Source organism: Mus caroli, unplaced genomic scaffold (genome assembly GCF_978045245.1).
Source record: "Mus caroli unplaced genomic scaffold, Mus_caroli_1 scaffold_12, whole genome shotgun sequence".
Taxonomy (NCBI): domain Eukaryota; kingdom Metazoa; phylum Chordata; class Mammalia; order Rodentia; family Muridae; genus Mus; species Mus caroli.
The window spans coordinates 8,253,709-8,262,378 of NW_028227267.1; positions in this window are offsets into that span (position 1 = coordinate 8,253,709).

Genomic DNA, 8,670 nt, shown 5'->3' on the forward strand with positions numbered 1-8,670 from the left:
ATACCCAGTCCAACATTTTTGCCAATAAAATTGAGCACTGTCCTCTATCCTAACTAGACTACAGTTCTGCACTTGGCTTACCTCCCAACTTCAGATAGAATACCATCTGAAAACCATCCTCTTAAATCTGTTCTCTCAAAGTAAATAGCATGGGTTGGCTATGAGTCTTCAACACCACCAGAAATCCAAGAATGACTGATATTAACTGAAAATATATAGGAAACCTAACACAGCTTCCAAAACTCAGCCAATTTATAGAGACTGCTGATCACCTGGACAGTTCCTTACTTCAAAACACTGGAGCAATGGTCTTCAGCCTTCTCACCCAGGATCATCTGACAGACCTTAGAGAAACAGAATTTTAAGGACTAGCCTATTCTCTCTCAGCAGAACTCAGCAGAACCAAATTGCCCCACCTGTGGGTCAGCTAGCTTGAAGAATGCTGTGAAGGGTCGCAGGAACAAGAGAGACCTTGCCTCAACGAGATGGAAGGCAAAAGCAAATTATCAGGGTTGTTCTGACCCTCCACATACATGTTTATACACACACACACACACACACACACACACACACACACACACACACGCATGCAAGCACGAACATGCACACACAAACAACCCACAACTCCACTACTGCAATCATAAAAACAGGCTTGGCTGTAGGTGCACACCTATAACCTCAGCATTTGGGAGGATGAGACAGGAGGATTTGTGAGTTTCTTGCCAGCCTGAGATACTTTAACAAAATCCTTCTGATCTTGTACAAACGTTACCTAACAAGTAAGCTAAATGTGCAGATTATGTAATTTCTTTGACAGTTTTAAAGCTTTTCTACTTTTATATAAGTTAGACAGTGAACACTCTTCAAATCTTTTTTTTTTTTTTCGTTCTTTTGATTTTTCAGGGTTTCTCTGTGTAGCCCTGGCTGTCCTGGAAGTCACTCTGTAGACCAGGCTGGCCTTGAATGCAGAAATTCTCCTGCCTCTGCCTCCCAAGTGCTGGGATTAAAGGCGCGAGCCACAACCGCCCGGCACAATCTTCAAATTTTTTTTTTGTCCTGGTGTTGGTATTTTATTTCTTTGTGTACATTAGGCCATGAATTCATATGGAATTCAACAGCTCAGGATCTTTTCCATTAGTCCTCACAAAGTGTGCTTCTCTGGGTGGCACAGACTGGAGCTTCTGGTCGTTCTCCTTCACCGGCTTCAGGAAGCTGTCTCTGCTCTTTGAGTGCTTGATGTGCTCAATCCGCACATTGATCCTCTTGGCCAGAACTTTGCCCTTAACCTGCTTGTTGACAATGATGCCCACGGCATGCTGGGTGACATTGTAGACTCTTCCGGTTTTGCCGTGGTAGCACTTATGGGGCATTCCTTTTTGAACAGTGCCCATTCCCTTGATGTCTACAATATCACCCTTCTTGTAGATTCCCATGTATGTGGCCAAAGGAACAACGCCATGTTTCCTAAAAGGCCTAGAGAACATATACCGGGTGCCTCTCCTCTTTCCCTTTGTGTTCGTCATTTTGGCGAGTTACTGGAAGATGGCTGCAACGGCCTAAAAGACAACAATCTTCAAATCTTAAAAATCTTCAAATTGAGATGTGAAAGACGGTGATTAGAAATTCACCGTTTCTAATTTGAAAGCAAAAGAGAATATTTGGCTGCAGGAATTTATTATTTTAAAACTTATTATCCCGGTAACACATACTTAGGGAAGGAAACCAGTGGTGGCAACAGGTTGTTACCATCATCATTATCATCACCATCATAGTCATTGTTAGAATCATTATTGTCATCTTCATCATCATCAATTATTGTTTTGTTTGGTACAGGGAAATGAACCCAGGGCTGTGCACACACTAAGCAAGGCTTCTACCTTTGAACTATATCTCCAGATTGAATAATTCTGATGTCTTCACTTTTCTTTAGCCATAGACTTGAAAATGTTTTAGCCTAAATTCATTCTGCTTTGGTTTGCTTGGTGCTCCATCCATTCATCAGCCATTTATTGAAAATTTGTTCATTCATTCCTTTACTAAGCATTTCCTAGACATCTGCTACCACTATGGTACTTGGTAAGGTGCCAGACCTCTGAGATCCCGCTGCACAGGCTAACCTCACTGAGAGCTAGGTATCACAGGATGTTGCAGGACCATAAAGGATGGTGATCTGGGTTGAGATCTGAAAGCTCAGTCGGTAATAAGAGAGAAAGCAGCAGGATGATAGTCCATCCAGAGATGATAGCAAGCTACATTGAGAGATCCCCTGCACAGGGACAGAAACTGAGGTCCCTGGAGAGAGAACAGTGACATGTTAGTACACAAAGGACCCTGTCTACTGAGCTGGATGGTACTCATGAAAGAATTGGAGGTAGGACAGAGGTTTGATGTGCTTGCAGCTTAGATCCTGTCTGAGCACCACAGGGAAAAGAAACAGAGAAGGTTCACCAGGAGGCAGAGCAGGAGGAGGGTGCTGCAGTTACTGAGCTGAGAGCTGCTGATGGTCTGACAGCGAGAGAAGCAGACAGATGTGGGAGCAGAGGACTGACACTTGGGGAAAGCAATGGAGATGAAACCACTTGATTTAGGGATTGTGTTTTTCCATAACTGGTTGGAACTCAGCATGACAACTTAAACCAAAATTAGATGGTTTTTTTGTAACACGAGTAATCATATAGCTAATTATCACAAATTTATACCAGTGTTTAAGATGCAGAATGGGACCAGAGCTTCTGAAGTCCAGTTCTTCGGCGCAGGCTTAGAAAGGCATGGCCCTTTTACTCCATGCTTAAGTTTAGACACAAGTTTTATTAAAGCATCTTGAAAACAAATATTCATTCTTTGTCATTTTCCCTAAGGGTCATTTATTTTTGATATGTAGATAATGCCCACAATCACTTTCACTGACTTCATGACAGACCTTGTTATCCTTTGTGATGTGAGTTGTACAATTTGTTGTTAGTATCTTATTGGCTTTGTGCTGGTGTCTAGTTATTGTAACTGGCAAAGAATCTTAAAATCAGGGATACCATTCTAAGTGATAATCTCATGGGTAAGTATTTTTGTGCTGTAAGACCGTTTGCTTTTCTATGCAATCTGTAGCCTATGGAGATTTCAGTAATGAACACTTGGATAATGAGAAGATCCTATTGTCTATCTCCTATTCATTGGTATTGTATCCCAACAGAGAAATGAAGAAGAAAGCTTTCCTCAGGGGAGAGCAAAATGGAGGAGATCTTCCTCTTTTAGGATGAAATTCTTTGTGTACATCAAACACACAGCATAGAAGACCATGAAAGCCTTCTTCAAATTTCTTTCTGATTCTTACTCAGCTCAAGATGTTTGCTCAGCAGTGTTCCCATCAAAGAGCACAAGATTCAGTGGAAGAATTTGCACTTTCTGGAAGGAAGCCCATAGCTCATTACCAATAAGAGAGTACCTATCTTACCCACTGATGTTTTATGAAGGAAAAACATTCCCTCCTCAGTGCAAACACAGCATTCCTTCCACCACTCCAGTCCTCACCCCCATCCCTGATCAAAGGGTTGCAGGAAGACTCTGAGCTGTTATCATCTTCCTCTTCGTGAAGATTTAATTTCCTGGGGTCTGTGAACTAATCTGGAATTTATGTCATTGTTTAAAATCTTTTGATGGATGACTCATTAATTGAAAATCGAATCCAATTCTTGCTCTTCTTCCTGTTTTTCTTTCTATTTTCTTTCAATTACCAGTTAACTACTACGTATTCTGTGCAAGGTACCACGCTGGATGCTGGAGCTCTGACAGATCCCACCCTATCCCAAGGGGAAGGGTCAAAAGCCAGTCACACTGGGCTTGATTTATGTTCACTGGGGATATTTCCTTTACTCTGAATCTTTATTTCTGTGTTATAAGGCATGATGTATAAATAAGTAACCTAGAGAATGCCAACCCTACCTGGACATTTTAGCATGCTTTTACTGTTTGACTTCTCTTTCACCATCCTTTGTGTGATAGGGGAGATTGGTAAGCAGGAGTAGGTCACAGGACTATGTATTGTTCAGGTTATAGAAGTGACTGTAATTCCATGCTCCTGTGTGCACAGTTCCAAGAGTTGGAGTGATGCTCAGGGCCCATTGAATTCTGAAGGAAAAAAAAAAAAAGCTCAGAGGGATTTCACACTACCTCAACAATTGTTTCTCAAAAGACATCTCCCAATAAATAGATCTTTTCTGGCATCTCATCTGTGTACCATTTATGGTCTCCATTTTTTCCCCATACTGCACATATGTTGGCCTAGCCTTCCCTGTTTTGACATCCATTTCTTCCCTTGTACACATCTTTAGTGAACATGGTGATCTGCCCATGACTTGGCAGCCCCAAGCTTTATCAGTATTCTTAATACTTAATAACACAATCTCCATGCCAGTAAGACAAACTTAAACACTATTCGGTATGTAATGGTTATGTGGATAACCAACAAAAAGATGCTCCAGTTTATAACTGTGGCTCTAGAGGCATCCCTGTATTCATTCATTCAGAGACATTGTGCATTAGTGGCACTGGTTGTGGAAGCCATTGTGAGGAAGGATGGAAAAGAGACTAGGAACCTTGGAATGGAAAAATGAGTGGAGATTCAGTATTGGCCTGCTTAGTACAGTGGATAAAATGTAGGGTGACCCTCAGAATTGTCCTTCAGAAGGATGAAGGGATGACATTGATTCATTGACTCCCAATCATGGTCATCAGTCTCATGGTTGATGGTTGCCCTCAGGATGGCCTCATCACTCTTTGTAGGTTTCAAGACTCACAGCTGAATGAGCTTCTACTGAGCCTCCTTAGGAAGGAGGGAACCCAACAGCAGGCATAAGAGCTACCCATTTTAGCTGGAGCTGCCAGTAGCAGAGCATAGGGGCCATGTGGCTTCTGGGCCATGAGCACCCATTGTGGATGCACAGGGGTCCACCATTCCTGCTTGATTCCACAACACAATGACAGTGCCTTCACCTTTATTTCTTCAGTACCTAACAAAGTAGCCAACTCTCAGGAACCATTCAGCTTCATTTGGAACTCAAGAAAACTCAATGAACAGCAATCAGAAAACAGCCTTTTATACCCTCCTGGGTCATAGATTTCTTCACAACTGTGAACATGTCAAAACTTCACAGACTTATTACTTAATTTTTAGTTGAAAAGATAGACAAGAATCTAAACATTATAGTAAAAGAAAGTTCCCTGACAGTCATGGAAAGAAATGTGATCCCTTAATCCGCTAATTTCACTGTGCCCTCAATCTTGGTGTTTTAGGTTTCTCTGAGGTGGAAGACAAACGCTGTTTAGGTGGGGAGGGAAGTGACAACATTGGATACCTGAAAAATGTTTTGTTTTCCCCATGATTCACAAACTGTCTCTAACACTCTCCTGCAAAGAGTGATAGGATGCTAATTTCCCACAGATTCATTATCACCATGAAATGAAATTTTGGAACACATCAGAGGTAAATGTAATGTGCAAATGTAGAATCCAACAATTCTAGTTTTAGCTGCCTTGTGTTTTTACACCTCTGTCAACAAGACACTCATTAAAGACTTTTCCCCAGCATTGTACTTGAAAGAAGGCTCAATAGAATGTTATACTACCCAGGGAAGAGAGGTGTTCTTGCCAGCAAGTTTCTGCAGGGAGCCCTCTGTGTATGTATTCCCAGGGTTGTGATTGGAATACAAGGCTCATTGTGCTCAGCACTGTGCTGAGTCCTGGAATGAAATTTTGTCACATCACATACCTAGTCTTGTCCTGGTGAAGTTGATAGATAGTTGTGGATTTGGTCTAATGCTGCGTATATTATGTTAATTTGGTCCCCAATATTGCATGAGACACACATAAGACACTGAGGGACCCTGTCCCCAGTTGGTTTTGATTGGTAAATAAAGTTACTGAATGGTTGGTCAGGGAGACAGGAGTAGGAGTTTAGGATTCCCAGAAAAGGGACTGAGGAAGGAGCAGGGAGAGGGAGAGCTGCCATGCCAGGAAAAGAGTAGAGGCCATGCCTGAGAGGTGTTAGATAGAGAACATAGCCATCATGTAGGTGCTGGGGAATTCAGCCGAAGAGGACTGCAAGTCTGGGTCCGGGGCAGCCAAGATGCAATATAGGTTTTAGTAATAACTCAGGAATATCCGAGGGGAGTGTGTTAGCCATGTGGAGGTTTGGAAGTGGCCCAGCCATTCAGCTGTTTAAAGCATATTAAAATACAAGGTTGTGTGACTGCATCTTTCATTTGAGAACCCAGAACATTGTGGCGGGTAATGAGGAAAATGGGTGCCGCCGCCGCCACCACCGGGTTCACTTGAGTAGAGGACATTGTGATCAGCAACAGTGTCAGCTTTTGTGTTTTTAAGGCTGAATATAAAATGATATTTTAAAATAAGTGCTTTAAGATGGAACTATGGTCTTCTTATAGTGGAATTCAATGAAAATCATATAGTCTTGAAATTTTAAAAAGCCCCTGCCCCCTGTCAAAGTGGGATTTGGGTAAAAAAAGTGAACAATAAGAAAATAAGAGGGAGTTCAACATTTGCAGAGGCCCAGTGACGAGAATAGCAAGAGCAGAAGAAGCCTGGCTTCCTCAGAGAGGGAGGAATGTGGAGGAAGTGAGGTAGATACAGGTTAGGAAGGCTGCTGGCCAAACAATGGAAAGTCTCTGAGCCCTGTCTGTGGGACCTGGGGGCTTAGAGAGGGCTTTATGTTTTACATAAAGGTTTTTGTTTTTACACAACCTTTTATATTTTCAAAAGCCATATGAAAAATTCAAATAAAAACATTTATTTCTGCTCTAACTATACTGTTATTTACAAACAAGGTCACGTGCATGCACTAGTGCACACACACATGTGGGTGCATATACGCACACATGCACGCACGCACTCATGGACACGAATTGATTTTCCAAAAGATGTCAGGTCAGTTAGCTCTACAATTATCAATCTCTCTCAGCCTCATTTGGGAAACATTTAGTTTGCACTTCTGGGCATGACTGTATTTACCCAGTAACTAAATTCCATGCTGTGGTGTCATGAAGAATAAATAGAGAGTTCTCGTCCTGCATATTAAGTATGTAAGTGAAATTTCCCTTCTCTGTTGGAAATGGCAGAGTTATAGTCATCACACAAACAAGACTGGTCCAAAGGAATTGTCTGGTGGCCTCTGTTGGAACTCCCTAAACTAAGTTTGTAACATCCATTAGCTTCCCAAAATTTCTTAGCATAGCCCAAAATGGATTAAGTTGCTTTGACAGGTTCTGATTTTTATGGGGCCCTTCCGCCACTACTTACCCTGTTAGTCTCCTCAAGGTGTCTGCAGACTGATTTACGATTTCATTTATGGTTTTGAGTGGTAGTTTGGAAACGTTAACTAGCCCACCTCTTCTTGGATCTTGCTCTTTGGCTTTATATCTCCAACACTAAATCAGCCTGCTTAGATTTCTCTGGTACATGAGTCTCCTCAACACATGCTAGCCCAGGAACTTTATCCTCTAGCAGCTGGATTGCAGGAAATGTTCATGTGATTCTCACCTAGCTCTGCTGATTTATAAATATTTAAATTCTGTAACTATTCTCTTACCTGCCTCTTATTAATTCTGTTTCTTCATATTCCCAGAGGCCCATTAATCTTTATCTTGCTGATTTCTTGCTTCCTTCATTATTGTGCTAAAGACAAAATAGTGGCTCTCTCTTCACTCATTTTTCTTTTTTAAAATCTCTCTCATATCCTTTGCTCTGGTTTATCGAAAGCAGCCATTGTTTTCCTGGGTGTAGCATCCTATTGTGTTTTCAGAAGCCTTTGCCCTCATCTCTTGCAGCTTCTGCTTTTGTGATTCTTCCCCTCTGCTGCTATCGTTGATTTTTCTTCACTCACATTGAAGTTTCTTTTCTCCAAACCCTGAATAATTGGATCTCCATGCCATTCCCCACCACATCAGGAAACATTAATGCTCTGAGACTCATACATCTGAATATGCTTGCTGGTTATATAAAAACACCCAGCACCCACTTCTGCCTTCTGGTTTTTTTTTTCTCTAGAGGATATACTTGAATGCCCACACCCATGCTTTCTTCCTTTCAGCAGAACAACATAAGTAGTAATCATTTAGTTCCTGAAAGACGGTTGGATATAGGCCATTTATTTCAGAGCATGTCCAGGGAATTGATTTGAAACAAATAAGAAGTGACTATGAAATCAAGACAAGGAGTTCCCAATAACAAAAATAAAATAAAATAATAAAATGGTTCTTGGAACCTGTCTCATCAGAAACACACTGGGAATTTTAATGTGTTTTCAAAAGAGTGCACACTGCACATCACAAAAAAAGTCAGAAAAGGGGGTGCTCTCTGCCATGTGTACTCTGCCATGTGCACTCTGCCATGTGCACGCTGCTATGTGTGCAGTGGCTCAGGAAAAAGCAAACTAAGTTGTGCTCACAGAGCAGGAGTGTGTCCAGGGTTGTCCATGCTACAGATGCCTGCCCATTTCCCCTGGGGCTATGTGCTTGTAGAGAGTGTCCTTAAAGAGTTAGCAAAACTTTCTATATGTTTTATACTTCAGTTTAAGAAAATAAAACAATCACTGTGTTCATAAAGTCAGTTATTTGAAAATGTAATATTTTTTGGTAGGGATGGACCATGTGGGTGGCTATC